Here is a 21,238-nt window from a genome sequence, read left to right as displayed (position 1 = left end):
CATAAACATATATTATATTAAATGCTACATTATTGGAGCTATTTTTTTCATTGGTAGAAAATAGCTAAATCCTCAAATTTCATGTCAGATGATTAAAAGAATATATCGTACACTGAACGCTGGTTCCATATACACATACCTTTTTTTTGCCAGGCACAATAGAGCACATACATTTCATGATAAAATCACTAGCCCTGCTATACTTTCAGATGGTGGGACCCAGTCACTATACTTGGCTCTAATCTCCACTAATTAGTATGACTGTTTGAATTTTTGAAGTAACATAAAGAAAATAAAGCTTTATCTTACAGGTAAAAACTGCCTTTAGAAGAAATAGTAGACAATTTAATAGTTATGTCCCCTTGAGTTCCCATAAGATCAACTTCAGGAAGAGAAAAACAAAAACATATTCTTCCATAGGAATATCCCAACATGACCATATTGTTTCATTCCCCTCTGCAGTATACAACCAACATCAATTTACTCTGGGGAGTGTTTGCTTTGGCAAAAATATTTGCTTGCTTCCTTCCTTGGTTCCTTCCTTCCTTCCTTTCTTTTATGTTTGTTCTCCACAAACAAGAGTGCTGTGAATGAGAAATTAAATTACTTGCTGAACTCCACACAATTAGTAAGTGAAAAAGCACAGTTACAAAGCCAACTGTCTGATTTCAAAATGCATAGCCTATCTATTACATAATACAACTGTACTCTAAAAGAATGTTTGTAGAACGTTTTAGTTGCTCTAAATATTTTAAATATTTAGGGTAGTCTATATTTTAAAAAATTACTTGCGGAATTTATCTAAATAAGATCCAATTGTACCAAAGTATTTCTCAGAAACTCATCATTGAAAAAATAAGTTCAATTCTCACATTTTCTGGTCACCATGAAGTATTTAAGGTTATCATATAAAACATATTAAAAATAATATAAAACAATGTATTTTAATTCCATTGTTTTATATATATACATATACATATATATGCATCAGATGTCATGAAAAGACAAAAAAATGGAATTCATGCCTACATTTGTATACCTATAGTTTAATTAAACTCTGCAAAATTACAGTACAAAAATGACTTCTGGTATGCATAAGAACATTTGCAAGCCTAGGGAACACCGCCATGAGGCATATCAACTTTTTGCCTGAAGGAAAGAATAATGTTATGCTTATTTCCTAGACATATAAATGTAAGTCAATAATGTAAATTTATTCATCTCATTTATATTCAAATTAGTGTGAAAAAATTTTCTGAAATACAAATGTCATATTTAAACATTTCCATGTTTTTATAAATATTGTAAAACTGACACTACAGATACCCCACAGTTATCATTTTGTTTTAGTAAGCAGTGATAGAAAAGTTAAATATTGATTTAAAGTTAAAATAATCATAAGGCAAAATTTAATCATCAGACTATTAAGTAATCATTTTATATTAATATTATTAAGATCTCAATATATTTACTGAATATAATTATTCCATATTTTTATCCCATTGATACCAACATATAACTTGATCAATATCTTTTGTTTTATCTATTTGTGTTAATAGTCTTAATTGCTGATGTATACTTTTAAAAGTCAGAACAAATTTTTTTTCCTTGTATGAATCCGAGGAAATCTAAACTACGGATATTTTGTTTACATTTGCTAGCTATTTCTTAAAAGTGTTACGAGGCACCTTCCACTTCTAAGAAAGTTTTTATTTGTCACTACATACTAGTTTTGACTATATATGTAACTCAATGAACATTGCCATATAAACTTACTCTTATCTTTTATAGTGAATCATCCACTTAGCAGTCGGAGAGGTCTTCCTAAAAATATGTCAGATCATATCATTTTTACTCAAATTCCTTCAGAGACTAAAAAAAAGTGGTTTCCCAGGACATAGACTCTGGGTCTCTATTCTATCTCAACATCACTGTTCCCACCATTCCTACCTCCCTCCACTGAGTCTTATACTGTTTGTTCTTCTCTCTCAGGGCTTATGCCACCTCAGTATCGATGATATGTTAGACTTTTTATGGTTTTTATTGGCTATTTATCTTTTTAAGCATTAGCTACCTGGGATGTGAGTCTTTGTGACAAGAAACTACATATTTGCTCGATACATAAATTGATATATGTATTGAGTGTTTATGTGCCAGACACTATCAGATTCTGAGGATACTGATATGAGTATTGTATATTACTACTTTCAAGGTATATAAGCAAATAAGTAATAGAAAGGAAAAGAGGCTTAAAAATGCTTTAGTGCTGATCTCATGTGTAATAAATTGAAGTGTTGCAGCTCCATCATATACTATCTGTGTGAATTGGAGGCACATGATATTCCTGTGAATGCCTTAGTGACACATTTATAAGATAAAGGTAATAATAATGCCTACCACATAACTTATTTTGAAGAGTTATATTATCTAAAACATATTCTATAAATGTATATTACTAGTAGTAGTATTACTTTTATATTTCTCTTTACTTCTCCAAATTAAATCTCAAATTAAGGCACCAGTCAAGGTAATGAAAACATAATATTCTCTGTCACACATCCAACTCCAGTTCCTCTTTCTATGCAATGACCACCCCCAATTATTCCTAAAAGACTTACAGAGACAACACTTGGAACAAAGTTTAATTGTAGTAGAACAGAGACTGAAAAGCAAGAAGAATCTTACATTATCTCCATAAAGCAAATTAATTAGTGTCGCAGGCCTTATAGTACATTGGCATTCTACCTCAACCATTAGATTTCATTGTATTCACATATAATAAAATGAAAACAATGCTTGATTCACACAACACGAAGTCCTGTGAAATGAACAAACTATTCTAATAACACTGTTGATAATACCTAAAGTGAACATTATCTAATATTATGAATAGAGACTAAAGAAGTAATATGAGAAATATCACTAATACAGATATACCTGAGACTGGATAATTTATAAAGTAAAGAGGTCTAATTGTCTCAGAGTTCTGCAGGCTGTACAGGAAACATAGGGCCAGCAACTGCTTGGCTTCCTCAGGGAGTTTTGAATCATGATGGCATGTGAAGTGGGAGCCGCACATCACATGATGAGAGAAGGAGCAAGAGAGAGAGAGCAAGGGGGAAAGTCCCAAACTTTTAAGCAACTAGATCTCAAATGAACTCAGAGTAAGAATTCACTCACTAAGGTGAGGACAGCCACAAGCCATTCACGAGGAATCTGCCCACATGACGAAATCACCGCCCACCAGGCCCACTTCCAACATTGGAGGTTATATTTCAACATAAAATTTGGAGGGGAGAAATCATCTAAAGCATATGACATAGTAATTTATATTTACATATTTTCCAATATTTAGCAATTCTTCCATCAAACTACTTTGGTCATAGTGTATACATTGTTTAGCAACTGCTGTGTTTGAGTCAACAATAATTTGTTCAAAATGTTTGCATTTAAATGTATGAGCAAAATGAAATGTACTTTTAGTTGTTTTTTTCATTAGGTTTTTGTCTGTTCTGGTATCAATGCCTTTTTGGTAGCTGGAATGATAGAATAATTTGGCAAATATTTGCCAAATTTCTGTTTGGCAAATTTCTATTCCATGGAAGAGTTTGAAAAATATTACAATAAAACATTATTTAAAAAGCATTTTAATTTATTTCATAGACAAAAGGAATATTTCCTATTCGAAACTTCTATTTCTTTTTTAAAAGGTAGTGCAGTATAAATCATTTAAAAGTGTGGTTTAAAACATTTGTTTGCATGTCAAATAATTTAGCATCCCAATGTCATGTAAGATTAAATTTGCTCAGTTTCTGCTGGATAAAACCTATCAAAATAATTGTTTGAATATTTATTCATTATCATAAATTAATTTACAACTACTTTATTTAGATTGTCCTTCAAAGAGAACACTAAATTTGGTTTAAAATGGTAAATACAGAGAAAGTACATCACTGAGTCTTGATGCTTACAGCTTCCTTTGATGATAACTTGCAATTTCAATACTCCGCAGTACATTCTTGATAATTTTCATGTGTTCTTCAATCTCAGCTAGTAAACTAAAAAATTGTTCACTAATTATCTCAAATTTACTCAAATATAGGGTAGGCAATAAAAAGGGAGAGGGTTTAATTAAAAATATAACATAAATATATTTTTCAAAATATAAAGATATATACCACTTTTAAATTAGACTATCATTAGTGATCTGCTGTTTGTTACAATTTCCATATGTATTAGTAAGTAATCAATAGAGATTGTTATTTTGTTGACTGATTTCTGGGTCTTAAGAATATATTTTATGTGAACATTTATAAGGAATAGAGACAGGATTGCAACAAAGTTATTGAAAATATGTTGAGATCACAAACTACAATTAATATAGTTTGTTTTTATTTTTGCATATAAGAAAGTGTTAAAAAGTATTTATTTAAAAATCTTCCTATGGACAATTTCTAAGTTGAAATAAGAAGAGGTAATATATTTGAAATAACTTATAGGAAATCTTACCATGTAGAGCATTCATTTCTCTCAGCACCTCTCTAAAACTAAGAGACAGCCATTTGAAATTGTTCATTAGAAATAATTTATGGGTACTAGCAATATTTATTGATTGATATTTACAGAAAGGCATATATAAGCATTAGATATCACTCTTGGAATAGTAAATTTTATCAAACTGTTAGTAGGAAAACCAGTTTGCCTTATTTTCCTCATCTCCTCTCAAAAGTATACTATATATATTGCCTGGAATTATTACTTGCCAAACTTAGCGCTTGTTTTTGTTTCTAAAATGTTAGTTAATAAACAATAACCTTAATGAGCAAACTAAATAGGAAGAAAGTAAATACTTTCAACACCTTCTCAAAACCAAAGCAAATATTACTTCAACATTGCAAATTACCCCAATAAAGCAAACATTAAAGATAAATTTAAAAAGAAAATAAAAACAAGAAAACAAACAAATCTTCATCCTATTGGCTATTTTATGTATCAGAAGGAAAAAAACACCAACATACCCTAAATTAAGTAAAAGAGATATAAATTAGTATTAATTCAATTATTCATTCATTAATATATCCAACAATTTAACTGTATATATTGAATGACTTTTTGATAATTAGCAGTGAAATTACCCTTGTTGGTACAACAGTAACCAGTGAATATGGTACATGGACTCTGCATTCAAATGTTAATGGTGCCAATACCTACAGTCTTTTGTCTTCACATAAGGAAAAGATGTGCAATTATGAAAATAGTTAGTAACATAAGCTCTGCCTTCAGCTTTCCTGAATCCAAAGTTACTGCTTATTTTTGTCTAACTAAAACACTAATGCCTCTATCTAAATCTCAATATACTTGTCTGTAAAATTCACTAATAGTAACTGCTGCCTAAAGATATTTCAATAAATGAGCTATCTTAATAAAGATATTGGTTTCATTATTATGAATTAAATACAAATCAAACTATCATCTTTGAACACAATGTTTTAAGGGCTTGATAAAGTCATGTTCTAGCAATCTTATTTTGAAACATTTTTAACTGTTTCACATATAAACTTGCCATACACAGCCAGAAGTAAGACACTTTCAGCCCTTAAGTAGGTCATAAAATGATCAAAATAAGTGGTGTGAATGTTTAGGTCAGTTGTGAATTATAATGTAAAGACTAAGATCTGGAAAAACATAGGTTTCCATGTGGTCAGGAAGACCAGAAGGATGTTGAAACAAATTGATTTTCATCCAATTCTTTTCCTAGTTCTTACTGCAATTTTAGCCGTTGTCATCTAGCCTTTATTTTTACAGCAGCTTTCAAAATAATAGCCAAAAGTTTGTGTGGCAGTTTCTCCTCGTCTCTTATTACAGTGAATATCTTCCCTCTATGGGTTTAATTATGGCTCTGTCATTAACTACTTGGGTTATTTTTGATAAACTAACTTTGCATTTCAGATTGATCATCATCAACAGGGATAATAAATGTCTTAAGAGTTTAGTGAAAGCTGGAAAAATGATGCATGTCATGTGCTTTACACATGCTGGGCCTTCATTGTAAGATAATAGCTATTATCAGTATCATCAAAACCTAAATATCATTTCATAATCTTTCATTTGTAACTTATAGCTGTTGAAATGACATTGACTAAATGTGAACATTTCCACTTTCCTCTCATTTAATGCCTTCTCAAGTCTCAATTGCTCCCAAACATATTTAAAATTTACCTTTGTTATTAAAATTTTGCCAACTGTTAGACAACAACATAGTAAGACAATGCTGATACAGTTTCTGCATGTCTGTGCACGTTCATGAAGGTATGGTAGATTTCTGGCCGGGTGCGGTGGCTCATGCCTGTAATCCCAGCACTTTGGGAGGCCGAGGTGGGTGGATCACTTGAGGTCAGGAGTTCGAGACCAGCCTGGCCAACATGGTGAAAATCTGTCTCTACTAAAAATACAAAATTTAGCCTGACATGGTGGTGCATGCCTGTAATCCCAGCTACTCAGGAGGCTGAGGCAGGAGAATCGCTGGAACCCGGGAGGTGGAGGTTGCAGTAAGCCAAGATCACGCCACTGCACTCCAGCCTGAGCGACAGAGCAAGGCTTCCTCTCAAGAAAAAAAAAAAAGGATGATTGATTTCAAAATTTGGGTACAGGTACAGACAATAGTAAAATGTCAGATAACCTGAACTCAGATGATGTCTGTGTGGCCTTGACCTAATTAGATGGCTTCATCTTCAAAAATGGAAGAGTCATCTCAGATGGTTAAATGAAGAATAAATGAAATTATAAATTAAATTATATTTGTAAATCACTGTGTACTTTCCTTAAGTAAGGGCTTAACAAATGTTTTTCAGTACTATTATCTCTTGTGAGTTTCTGTAGCTACATTGGGTCCTAATTAGAATAATTAATTTTTAATGGCTCTCACAAGTTCTGCTAATAGCAATAATAATGATAATAGTTAACCCTTATGTAGCCAGCAACAAGAACTATAAATCTAAAATATAAATTTTAAATAAATAAATGATGCAGGTACTCTGAAAACTAGGCTGTTTGAGGTATACAATGTGTAGTGAGTGATAATATAAATTTTTTTCTGTTGAGATACTAAAAAGTTTAAGTTGTAGACTATTAAAAAATAGTTGCAAGAAGTTAATATAATCATTCCGGGCCTTGAGAGTGTGTTGAAACCAATTATATTTCAAGGCAATTTTCTCACTGCCTTTGATTCCCCTTTGGTAATTCTAATGGAATCCAAATTGAGGAAATTGCAACTTATACTGCAATTTGTAAATGTCTTTGTAATTTCAAAGGTAGAATATGTTATAGGATGACACTTTATGTAGAAGTGATGCTAAATTACTCGGCTTTCAATATAAATACTGGCTTTGAAATAATGGTTGAGAGCTTCTGCCAGAATTATCAGTGGAACCTGGGAAATAGACATTTCATAAAGCATGGAGTGCTTGCTACATATCTTATGTAAATCAATGACAATATAACTAGATTTCATAAAAGTTAAGGGAATTTTTATACACATGTTGTTTAAAATTAATTAAATCCTGGATCAGATCCTAATATAGTGTGTAATATGAAATTGAATAGTCTTGATATGTACTATTTTATATTCAAAGAAACTTGCATAATCTAAGGATAAAGTCACTATTTTATTATTATAATTTATTTACCATAGAAGATGTAAGTCAGTAGTTGTTATTCAAAAAGAATTTTCCACAATTTTACTTCAAAATTACCGCTGATCATGTAGTTGATGCCATCCAAACTTCCAAGTTGACACATTTAATGTAGCTGAAATCTTTTCCTAAAAATAAGAGTATAACGTTATCAAATATTGGCTGACATTAATCACATGTACCTAAAAACCTCATGAAAAGAAAATGGTTTACCGAGCTAGAATCAAATAAAAAATCTTATGAAATTAAAACTAATTATATAACATTGTAAGTAGGACCCCAAAGTTAGTGTTTAAGGAACTTGTGAATTTTAAATGAAGCCAATTTTATTCCATTGGATGCAGTTATTGAATAACTTCATTTAAGAACACTGAATATTCTTTTGCTAAAAGGGATAAACTTTGTGAACATTTAAAAATGTGGCTTCATATCTCAGTATTATATAACAAAAAGTATAAAACTAAAATGAAGAAATCTGGTTCTCTGAAATATGTGTTCTAATATTGCATCTATCATATTCCTGCACCACAATTTTTGTGACATATAATGAACATATTGTGTTTAGTGATACCCTAAGTTCCCTTCCTATTCTAACATTTTGTACTTCTAAACAAGGACATGTAGAAAATATGATCTATCTATTATTACAAATCAAAACTCTAAGGCTAATATTGTAGCTAACAGAGGTAAACACTATAAAATAAAAGAGGAAGTACACTATAAAATATAACAAAGGATTCTTGACCAAACATTACTCAGGCTCCACCAAGCCATGATCTAGACAAGGCCTTGGCCTTTGGACTTTCTTGTCAGTCTTTGCATTACCCAAGAACTTGGCTAAGTTATTTTAATCAGAACCCTTTCCTTTGGTATGTAATTATATTTGATATTTGATCAAATACCTAATTCCTTACCATCCCACAGGTGACATCTAATTTCACCCTGGCCTGACTTCAGCAAGAATACTAAATACCCCTTGCCCCTCATGTTTCCTCTTAGAAATTTTCCCCACTTCCTGGACTATAAATCCCTATTTTTCCTTTTTCTCAAAGTTGAGCCTAATCTCTCCTTCCTACTACAAATCCCCACTGCAGTAGTAATTCCTTCTTGAACAAAGTATTTCTTGTCATCATTAACAATTTTCACAATAATTTTTTCCTTAATAAGTATTGGACTCCTAGTCAAAACTTATATTTAACTTATATTTAAATGTCAAGCAAATGTTGTTTTATAAATGTGTTAGTCACTTAAATGACCACAGTTTGTTACCACTTAACATTTTAAATGCAGAAGCTGTGCTTAGATACAATTTATAAAATTGCACCTAATTAATCATGAAGTCACTTCTCATTAGGATTAGAGTGACCTCACATTTCTTAGAGTTTCCAGAAAATCTGATTTTATTCCTCTTGAAGTTCTTACTTAAAAGGTTTTGTTTAAAAAACAACAACAACAACAACAATAACAACAAGAAACTAAAAGCTAAAAAACTTCATTTTTGGTTCTTTTTTTTACTATCAATTTGTTAATAATCTGGCAGATCATTTTCTTTCTTAAGGTTCATTTATGTTTCTCTTTTCAATTTTTTAACAAAATTATTTTACACATGTTCTCATAATTGTATCTTCATTATATTGTGCTCCTAAGAGACTGAGCTGGTGAGAAGTAGAGAATCAGCCCATTACAAGGAACATCTCATGTTTAGAAGAAGTGGGCAGTGCATGCACTAAACAGCTTTAAGGAGCAGAATCCTGAAGGTTTTCCCTAGATGCAAGAGGCATGGTATTTAATTTGTTAACACTGAGGTTTCAAACCTACTTACCAGCACACAGCTATGGAGAATCTTGGAGAAGACTGGATGTTCACAAATAGAGTTATTGCTTATAGAAGAAAGAATAGCACCTAAATTAAATAAATGAAGGGAAATTCTTGGGGCTTGCAGAATTTTTTAATTCTGGAAAAGGCTTAGACTATTAGAAATGGAAGCAAAAGCTGAAATACAGAAATAGATGTTTATTTATTAAGGCCATGCATAGCTGAAAGATTATGGATTCTGAGACAGAATAGTGACAAATGAATTGATTTGCCACTTTCTAAGAAAACTACTTAATGCTTTTGAAGCTATTTCATCTATAAAATGATAACATCTACATGGAAGTGTTGCAGTGAAGGTTAGGAGAAAAAGAGTGTCTGTACAATATTCTGTGCAGTAGCTTATTGATGTCAAATTAAACACAGCCTTTTTACTTTTTGCATTATCAGGGTTAGTTAGACACTTTACTAATAATCTTGACATTCTAATTTTAATGATTTATAAATCATATTGTGTTGTCCATATACATGCAACCACAATATTACTTTTTGTACACATATTTAATTACACGCAGGTTTGTTATTTAGTCAGAATAATGTTCCCTACAGAAAGTGAGATAACTTTATATGTAGTTCAATTTCAAAGAAGAATGTTGTTACATAAAAGCTCAGTGTCAGGTATTTTCCACTTGTGTCCACAGAGGCTCTATGTTGAACTAGAACTTCCTACATCTGAGCATCTGCTGTATAATTTGATGTATTTCTTCAAGAAAGAAACGATCTCCAGGTTCTAGTATTATCTTCAATTTCTACTCATATATTTATAGTTTATTTAACGATGCAGGAGAGGAGAAAAAGGCAACTTGTGTGTGCATTACTAAGATTCTGCTCTGGGCAAAGGTAGTCGATTCTGCTCGGAACTCCTGAGAAACACACAAATTCCTGCCATTATTCTCTACCTAAAGGATGGTGTTGGGAGCCAGGAACATTTAATCCATTTGTTTAGTCCCCTAACCTCCAAAAGCTTGAGAGGTTTCCTCATGGTATTAAATCTGCACACTTTTGAATTTCACTTGTGTGCAGCCTGAGTAACTCTGATATATGTGCTGACAGAGAAGTCCCAGGGGGAAAACAAAGAGCAGTTGAAGTGAGATGTTGTCAACTGAAACTCAGTCTAATTCCACACGGGATTTCCTACCATAGCCAAGGCTAAAATCAGAAGTGAGTTCAAGAGGATGAGTGGTAGCAACAGATGCATCAAATGCAAGTATGAAGTGCACAAACAGTAAGCCTTTCTACTGGACTGACATCACAGCACACCTGGGCAAGGAGGTGAACAGAAAAATTGGAATCTGGATTAAAAACAATGTCAAAGTTCATCAGCCAAAGTTACAAAAATATTTTTACATTTCTTCTAATTTTGTTCATTTTGTGTAAAACTTCAAATTAATTGTGGTAAAGTTGTTCAAAATGTCTTCGTACTATATTTTTAATATCTGAAAACTCTACAGTGATGTCACTATTTTAATACCTAATATCATATGTATTAAAATTACTCATTGTATTTGTACTTTTTGTTTTATATTAGTCGCATGAACAGTTTGTTTATTAATGTTTTTTTCCCAAAGAACAAGTGTTGACTTTGCTAATTTACTCATGTACATATTGCTTTTGAATTGCTACTTCTTTACATTTATTGTTCTTTTTCTGTCTTCTGAAGATAATGGTCATTACTTGATCTTTTATGATATACGCATTCATTCTTATACCTTGTCCCTTATAGACAGATACTGTTAGCTACATTCTCTATGTTTTGCTGTATAGTCACTGTCTTTATGTACATTGTGATTTCTTCAACTACAATTTATAGAAGTACATTTATTAATTTCAAGGTATGACTTTTTCAGCTATCTTTTGGTTATTCATGTACATATTAATTTCAATCTATTCAGATAATGTAATTTCTATGATTTCAATCTTTTGAAATGTGTTGAGGTTTCCTTTTGGTCAAGCATGCAACCTGCAGTTAGGGATACAATATCCATTTGGTCAAACTTTCTGATTTTCTTTCAATTTGTTTTTATTTATTTACTTAAGCTTTCCAGAATTTTTCATCATTTTCTACAAGTTGTCACAAAATTGTAGTAAATTTTATACTTGCCTACTTCTTCCTGTAAATATGTATTTTTGTGGATTATATTTCATTATTTCGCTACACATATTCACATTAAGAATTTTCATCATCTTTGGTGGTTGAAGTGCCCTTTATCCCTATAAGGTAATTCAGCATACTGCTGGTCATGGTTTCAGTCTTAGAGACAACCTGTCTGATATTAATACAGTAGCACCAGCTTTTATTTAGTTAAGGTTGGCATGACATCTTTGTCCATCTTTTTCTTTCAAACATTTTGCGTACTTTTTGCTTCAATGAACAACATAGAGGTTGTTTGTTTTCTCCTCATAAATATAACTTAACTATATTTTTCTATTAAATGTCAACTTTAGCAAAATTATATTTGAGGAAATTTTTCTATTAAATGTCAACTTTAGTAAGTCTATATTTGAGGAAATTTTTCTGTTAAGTGTCAACTTCAGCAAGTTTATATTTGAGGAAATCTGATATATTTATGTTTCAATCCCTCATTTTATAATTTTCCTACTCTTTGTTCCATTCTCTATTTGTGACTTATTTAATTAATTGTTTTAATAGTTTTTTCTCATGATTTCTGTGGTTGTTAAACATTATTTTACTACATTTTTATTGATTAACATGCAGACTACAACATGAAACTTTGATTACTACCATACGAAATTGTTTCTTATTACTGTTTACTTTTTGGACAGTAAAAGGCCCTTAATACATGTTAACTCACTCTAGTGTTTTCAAATCTATATGCATATATGTGTGTATCTATATATATGTCATATATATACCATATGTATATATATGTCATATATATGGTATATATACACACAAGGTATATATATGGTGTGCATATATATATATATATATATATATATGGGGTGTGTGTGTGTATATATGGTGTATGTATATATGGTATAACAAACCTGTAGTAACAAAATACCAGAAACTGGCTTCATTAAAGAATAGGAGTTTATTGCCCTAATGTTCTAGAGGTTAAAAGTCTGAGATCAAGCTATTGGGAAGGTTGATATCCTCTGAGGGCTGTGAGGAAGAATATGCTCTGTGCTCTCTCTTAGCTTCTGATGGTTTCCTGGCACTCTTTGATGCCACTTGGTTGCAACTATATTACCCAGATTTCTGTTTCGATCTCACACAGTATTCTATTTATAAGGGCACCTGTCACATTGGATTGGGGGGTCCCCCTATTCCAGTATGACCTAATCTACACCAATTTCACCTGTAATGACCTTATTTTCACATAAGGTCACATTCTGAGCCTTCTGGGGTACTGGAGATTAGTATTTCAATGTATGAATTTTGGGGGGACACAATTCAACCTCATATATGTGTGTGTATACAAAAATAATAATTATATAATAATAAATATTACTATATTACTATATAAAATTATGTTACACATTTAAGTTAATTTAGAATTTACTCACATACTTAAAATTGTTCTTGCTTTTGGACACTTCTTGTATCTCTGATCCTCCAGCTTGTATTATTTTTATTCTGCCTGGCAAATAGTCATTAGAATTTCTTTAGTGCATATGTTCTAGTAATAATTCCCTCAGTTTTTAGGTCTGAAAATAACTTTTTAAATGTTATTATTAATATGAATACATTTGCCAAATTTTGATAGTTTTTGTGTCTTCATGGCTATATTAATTGTATTGTTGTTGAAGAGCAACATATTTAGTGGTCTAATTGTTGCTAATTTGAATATAAGCTTTCTTTTTCCTTTGGTTGTTTTTTCAAAATTTTCTCTGTCTTTTCTTGCACTGTAATCACCTATAATGTAGATGATTTTCATTGTTCCATCTTTTAATTCACAGAGCTTTTATTCTATAACTTGATATGTTTTATCAGATTTGGAAATTACTCATTCATGGAAATTTCCATTATTCCTTACATGTTCTTCTAAAATTCCATTTAAATATATGAGGATTTCTCACTTTACCTTCTTTCCCTCCTATTTGCTCTTCTGAATTTTCTATCCTGTCATTTCTCTATGTTTCACTTTGACTATTTTATCCAACATTTTCTTAATTCTCTCTTCATCTCTCTCTAATATGTTCTTAAATAGGTCACCTTACTTGTTAATATTATATATTATATTTTTCTGTTTCATGGGTTCTATTTTTCCATATCTGTTACTTTTATTTTCCACCTCTCTACTAAAATTCTAAATCTTAGACTTTTATCTCATTGAATAAGGTGATCAAAATTATTTTTAATTACACTTTTTATTTAATTGAAGATTCACATGAAATTGTATGAAGTAATACAGAAACATCCCTTTTAGGTTTTACCCAATACCCCACTGGTAATACCTTGCAGAAATGTAGTACAATATCACAACCAGGATATTGGCATTAATTCAGACAAGATACAGGACTAATATCACAACCAGGATATTGGCATTAATTCAGACAAGATACAGGACAAGTCTATCACCACAAGAATTTCTTGTGTTGCCCTTTTATAACTACCCATTTCCTGACCAATCTGTGCCGCTGTTCTTAACACCTGACAAGCACTAACTTTTTTCCATCTCTATAATTCTACCATTGTGATAGTATTACGTAAAAGGTATCATAAAGCATTAATCTTTGGGGATTGCGCTGTTTTTATTTTTTACTCAGTATAATTCTCTGGAGATCCATCGAAGTTGTTGCTTGAATCAATAGTTATTTATTTTTATTGCTGAGTAGTAGTCCATGATATGTATATAACACAGTTTGTTTAACGATTTACCTGTAAATAACATACTGGTTGCTTCCTGCTTTGGGCTATTACATATAAAGCTGCTATGAACAAATATCCATTACCAAATTTGAGGGTGAACATAAGTTTTCATTTCTCTGAAAGCAGTATTATTACACTTGCTCAGTGTTTAGTAATTGCTTTTAGATTTTTAACAAACTGCCAATTTGTTTCACAAAGTATAAAATGACTGAAGCATTTTACATTCCCTTCAGAGATGTTTTAGTAATCCAACTTCTCCACATTTCTGCCAACATTTGGTGCTGCCACTGCTTTTAATTTTAGGCATTATAATGTATATTTAGATATGTACTTATAATTCTTCATGGTTTAATTTACATTTTCCTAATAGACTAAGATAATAAACAGCATTCTATGTGCTCATTTTCTACCTCTTAACACTCTACTCAGTAAAATATCTGTTTATGTATTTTGTCTATACATGAACAGTTTTATTGAGAGTTATTATGTAATTTGGGCACGAATATTTTGTCAGATAAGTGATTTGCAAATATTTTTTTCCAAGCCCATAACTTGTCTTTTCATCTACTTAACTGAATATATTTTTAATTTTTATTGTGTCCAAATTATAGATTGTATTTATTTTAGGGATCACAGTTCAGTGTTAAGTCTAAGAACTCTTAGCTTACCCTAGGTTCTGACAATTTTCTCAACTTTTTTTCTGTAAAGTGTTTATAGTATTTATATTAGTCCATTCTCACACTTGCTATAAAGATACTACACAAGGCCAGGTAATTTATAAAGGAAAGATATTTAATTGACTCACAGTTCCACATGGCTAGAGAGGCTTCTGGAAACTAATAATCATGGCACAAGGTGAATGTGAAGCAAGGACTGTCTTCACGTGGTGGCCAGAGAGAGAAGAGCAAGCAGGGGAAATGTCAGACACTTATAATGCCATCAGACCTCATGAAAATTCATTCACTATCATGAGAACAGCATAGGGGAAACTGCAGCTATAATCCAATCACCTCTCACCAGTTTTTTTCCCTTGACACATAGAGATTACAATTCAAGATGAGATTTGGGTAGGGACAAAGATCCAAGCCATATCACTATTGTTTTGTATATTTGTAATATATTATCTGTAACATTATATGTATAGTAATGTATTGTGAGCCAATTTTTGTATAGGATATAATGTTTAGCTTAGTTTTATTTTTTTATTTTTTACCTTTGTTTTGCCTACGGGAGTCCTATTACTCTAGTAAAAGTGTATCCTTCCTTCTGTTAAAAGTAAAACCTTAGATAAATTAAATTTAGCAAAATGTGTTTGAGCAAAAATAATTCATGAATTGGGCAGCCCTCAAAATAATGAGAGGTTCAGAAAGCTCCACTCAACAATGTGGACAGGAAGTGTTTATAGAGAAAAAGGAAGTATTGTACAGAAACAGCTTGATCAAATATACTGACTTATTTGTACATGGTATGATTACTCATTTGCCTTATATGGACATTCTTATCAGTTGGCAGCCTGTGATTGGCTGAAGCTCAGTTACTATGATTGACTGAGACTCAACTATTTGTTACAAGAATATACTTCTAAGTAACATTTCAGCTTACATAATAAGTGAGGTTGCAGTTTTCTAGGTAGAGCTTCAAAGTATGGAGGTAGCTTTATGCCAAATTTCATTTAATTTAAGATTTCATTAATTTTGTTCCTTTGTCAAATTCAGTTGAGAGTTCATCTCTGAGTCCTCTATTCTATTCGTGTTTACTCTTCCATGAATTCCAAATGATAACTATGATTATGTGATAAACTTTAATTTCAGGTACCATGATCCTATTTTATTATTATTATTATTATTTTTTTTTTGAGATGCAGTCTCACTCTGTTGCCAGGCTGGAGTGCAGTGGTGCAATCTCAGCTCACTGCAAGCTCCACCTCCCAGTTCAAGTAATTCTCCTGCCTCAGCCTCCCAAGTAGCTGGGACTACAGGCGTGCACCACCCAACTCAGCTAACTTTTGTATTTTTAGTAGAGACGGGGTTTCACCGTGTTGGCCAGGGTAGACTTGATCTGTTGACCTCATTATCTGCTCACCTTGGCCTCCCAAAGTGCTGGGATTAAAGGCATGAGCCACCACGCCCAGCCCCTATTTTATTATATTTTTAAGAATAATTTGGTTTTCTATTTCCTTTGCTGTTCCACATAAATTTTAGAATAATCATGTATCTCTGTATACATAATCTTTCAAGAATTCTTATAAAAATTGAATTAAATCTGTTTAATTTGGTTAGAATTTAAATCTTTCTTTTCTGTCTTCCAATCTATGAATACTGTATGTTTTATTTAAACATGGTATGATTTGTTTATATCTTTTATTTTTTTCATTAGAATTTTTTAGTCTTAAGATACAAATCTATTACATGTTTTGTTAGAATTACATCTAGGACAATTGTAAGTGATACTGCATCATTTAAGTTTTGGTGTCCATATATTGGTTGCTAGTATGTAGAAACACAATACATTTTTGTGTGTTCATTTTGTATTCTATGACGATTATGAACTTCCGTTTTAACTCTACCAGTTGTTGTTGTTCTATTTTTTTTTTTTAGATTCCTTGGTATTTTCTTAATAAAAAAATCATTTCACCTGTAAACAAAAACAGTTTGATTTCTTCCTTTTTAATATGAATACCTTTTGTTTCATTCATTCATTTTTGCTTTATTTTAATGTCTAGAACTCGTAGTACTATGCTGAATAAGAGTACTAACAGTAGATAACCATGACATGTTCCCACTCTCAGGAAAAAAGACACTAATTTTTAAGTAGGATGCTAGCTGTAGTGTTTCAGTATATGCTTCTTAACAAACTCAGGGTCATCTCTCTATACTTGTTTGAGGACTGGCACAAAGAAGAATGGAGAAAAGAAAATAAAACAAAAATATAAGAATACACAGTCTCTAAGTGTCAGAAGTTTCCCTTTACATTCCTTTATCAGGAAGTAGAGGAGCTTTCTTGAAATTACCTCTGTGTCCCAGTGCCTCTTCTGGTGCAATGATTTCAAGCCAGGGAGACTATGGAAGGAGAAAAATGATAAATTCACTGAAACTTTAATGGTGTTTTGAATTCTGGTGTCTTTATTCTACCTACTCTATTTACTTATTAGAGTCCTCAGCTTAATGCTTAATTTAGGACACAAGGGTAGCATATGACTGTATAGCTTATCCAGAACTTGAACCCCAAGTACATATTTTTAGTGTCATTTTATTTCATACTAAAATCAAAAAGGACAATACTTAGCTGGAATAATTCTGGCCAAATTCGTTCGTCTACATTTACATATAAAATCATAAACAGCTTCTTGAGTCCATTATTATGTAACATTTCAAGGAGCAGAGAAAAGCAATGCTATATGTGGTGTGAATATTACATATTAAAATATACACAAAAAAGTAGGAAATACAGAAATGATGCCAATTTCAGAAATTTGATTATCTCTGGGGAATGAGAAAGAGAAAAAAATCAGTATGTGGACTTTTGCCTGTGCCTGCAAGATTTTATTTCTAAAAGGAAAAATAAAATGAGCTAAAGGTAATATAATGGAGGTTTAATTACAAAAAATAACATATGATTATATGTAAAATTATTTTGTTATTTTAGGTTTGAAATGTGTTCGAATTAAAAATTTAAATATTTTTAAAATCCACGAAAAAAATACTATCTTAGTTAATACTACAAAATCACAGTTATGATCAGAATACCAGAATCTTTTGGAAATACTATCCTCACACTGTTAACTGTATTACAGTAATTTTGCAGGAAGATAATAGTGATATGAATGGACAAAAAAATTAAAACTAACTCTTTGCTAACTGTCTTAAGTAACACTTGTAATATGTATGGTAGAATTGACAACAAAAAAATGTCATTTATAATTCAAAACTGACAACAACATATATCTCCAAATACAAATGATAAAACATATGGGACATATATAATTGAGTTGAACATAGGGGGTTGGGGGATTAGCTAAGGGGAGCAGCAAGCTAAATTAATATGTTTCTAACTTAAGCATATGTGTACTAAATAAGGGCAAATACACAATTCCCATTAGCATTTTAACATGCTTAAGTAACTCCAATGGCTACTTAGGAATTTTTAAAATGTGATATTTTTATTCAAAGTTTCTATAAAAAACATATATTATAAAAAGAAAAGAAATTTTATAAAATACGCTCCAATGTGGTATATTTATTTATTAACCATTTTCATTTCTTTAATTGTACCCTACTCAAAAGTTACACATGCAAAACTGAAAAAGAAATTTAATGATTCCCATTATCATGACATATTTTCATCTTATTTTAGTGTGAAAAGTAATTTCTCAAGACCTGCCTTATCTGACAAGCACTGAATCATCTCTCTTTCAATCTTTCTTTTAAAGGAACAGATAAGTAAGGGGAAGTAAAACCTAATACTAGTTTGGCCTTTCATTTATATAAATTATTATTTTGCTATTATTATATTTCACATTTCATATTTATGTTTTAGAGTAATTTATGTAAATTAGTAGACATATACATTATTTTTTACTTAAAATATTTGAAACAATTTCAAGGCACATTATATGAGATGTCTTCTTCATTTGCCAATACAGACATTTGGAGATAAGTCTATGCCCAGAGTTTCTTTATTCTTGTTTTAGCTCTCAACAATGTAGCTGAGATGAAAGGTTATTAGCATACTGAAAACCATGTAATTGAAGGAATATTATCTTGCCTTTACTTTGACTCTGAGAGAAGAAAAGCATAGCTGCTAGAATAAATATGAAAGTCAGAGCCTTGATAAGGTCTAGTAACCCAATCATTGGCACTCACTATGGAAAAGGATGATGTGCTTTATTTCCCTCTAGTGGTTTAGTAAATGAATAAATATAAGAAAAAAAAAGTGAAATGGCTTCGATGTACTAGCTTAAAAGCCATTCAAAATTTTGAGATGCCTGATGTAGGCTACATCTAAAATTACATTATAAAATTTGCAAATAGAAAATAAAGATGTGCTTATTATCAAACAAGCATGATGCATCAGAAAAATAAATGGCTAGAAAATCTGCAATCAGCAACAAATTATTTTTCTGTATTCAGGAAGTCAGTGTTCATGAGGCAGAAACAAAGAGATAAAGTGACGCTTCGCATCTTTCAAAGTTAATACACAAAAGCTACAGAACAAAGATTAAGAAAAAGACAACTTAAAGTCTTTTATTTGCTTTTTGCAAATGCTTATTTAGTTGCAGAAATTTAACATTTACTTTTGTTAATAATTATTTTTGGTAAGACCAAGTTTAAAATAATTTGCATCACCTGAACATATGGTCCTGGGCAGAAAATCATGAAGAAAAGCTATAAAATGTCTAAATGACAGATAAAGTGCTAAGTAGTTAGATGAAATGTTTAATTTAATTCCCAGACCAACATCATAAGATATGTATTATTATTACTATCACCATGGCCCAGATGTTTACTAAAGGAGACTGCTAAAATGTTCCCAAGGTAACAAAAATTAGAATTGGACTGAAACGCAGGTAGTCTGACTCCAGAACTTAAATTGTTTGGAAGTCAGAACATGTCTTTGGCATGATTTTAAATGTTTATCATGCATAATGGATACTTAAATAAGCCAGAGTTATTTTTAGGACAAGGTTCTGCCAGAAAGTGTTATTGAATTAGGGCGGTATAGTACATAGACCCTTGAATAATGCAGGGGTGAAAAGCACCAACTCCCCTCACCGGGTAGTCAAAACTCCACATATAATATATGATTCCCCCAAATTTTAACTACTAAAAGCTAACTGTTAACCAGAAGCCTTGTTGATAACATACAGTCAATTAATACATATTTTGTATGTTATATGTATTATATACTGTATTCTTACAAATAAGTGAGCTAGAGAAAATAAAATGTTATGAACAAAATCATAAGGAAGATAAAATAAACTCACTATTCACTAGTGAAAATAGATTATCATTTTTATCACCTGTAAGATTTCATTCTCATCATCTTCATGTTGAGTAGGCTGAGGATGAAGAGGAAGGGTCCTACTGTCCTATTGTCTCAGAGGTTGCAAAGGCAAATTAAATTAAAAAAGTAAAAGGGAAGGCAGGAGAAATTTACTGAAAAAAATCTGCAGGTAAATGGACCCTTGCCATTCAAACTCTTATTGTTCAGTCAAGTGTATTTTATTCAACTAATTAGATGAAAAGATAAAAAATTGAGAGAAGAAAAACATACTTAGTGATTTTTTTATTAAAAGAGAATTATTTAATACTATATATTTTCTAAGCAATTTTATAATATCAGTGACACCATTTGTAAAATTATTTTTACATGTCGGACTATTGTTATCTATTATTTGATATGTTATTCTGAAAAAAGGTGACAAAATTACTTAAAGTGTAGAAGCAGTTATTTTCAGAAGTTATTTTCAGTTATTTTCAGAATTACTTTATTCAGTTATTTTCAGAATTACTTTAAGAAGTTGAATTAAATACAAAAAAACAAAAGACTTAAATATTTCAATTTTTAAATACTTCTTAGCATATGACAACTTACAAAATCAACTGGAAGAAACATATAATACAATTATTATTTGAAATTATTTTTGAGGATTTTTTCTACCAATGGGTAAAATATGAATCAATAGTTTCAATTCTAATAGCTACATTATATTTAGGAAAGGATTTGCTATTATATAGAGATATATTTAATTTTTTAGAAACCATAAAACTAATGTTAGGAATAATAATAATTTTGTCCAGAAAGGGTTTAATCATATCTTTGGAGAAAGTTTCAGAAG

At 31.0% G+C, this 21,238-nt stretch overlaps 1 long non-coding RNA gene across 2 annotated transcripts in view; it reads right to left on the bottom strand.

The window, feature by feature from the left end:
• Nucleotides 1-368: 368 nt before the first annotated feature.
• LOC129049756 (uncharacterized) overlaps nucleotides 369-21,238 on the bottom strand; it is a 57,436-nt gene continuing 36,566 nt past the window's right edge. Inside the window, exons 4-9 of one of the 2 annotated variants that reach the window (XR_008513063.2) lie at nucleotides 20,420-20,488; nucleotides 17,411-17,459; nucleotides 7,686-7,819; nucleotides 6,220-6,601; nucleotides 3,972-4,058; nucleotides 369-584 (exon numbers count right to left, since the gene is read on the bottom strand). This is a non-coding gene — a long non-coding RNA (uncharacterized LOC129049756). The remainder of the gene's footprint in view (nucleotides 585-3,971; nucleotides 4,059-6,219; nucleotides 6,602-7,685; nucleotides 7,820-17,410; nucleotides 17,460-20,419; nucleotides 20,489-21,238) is intronic. The other variant, XR_008513064.2, reaches the window with a different exon arrangement.

Source organism: Pongo abelii, chromosome 15, assembly GCF_028885655.2.
Source record: "Pongo abelii isolate AG06213 chromosome 15, NHGRI_mPonAbe1-v2.0_pri, whole genome shotgun sequence".
Classification (NCBI taxonomy): Eukaryota; Metazoa; Chordata; class Mammalia; order Primates; family Hominidae; genus Pongo; species Pongo abelii.
Note: the sequence above shows the minus strand (reverse complement) of the source record. Positions and strands in the feature narration are given on the sequence as shown.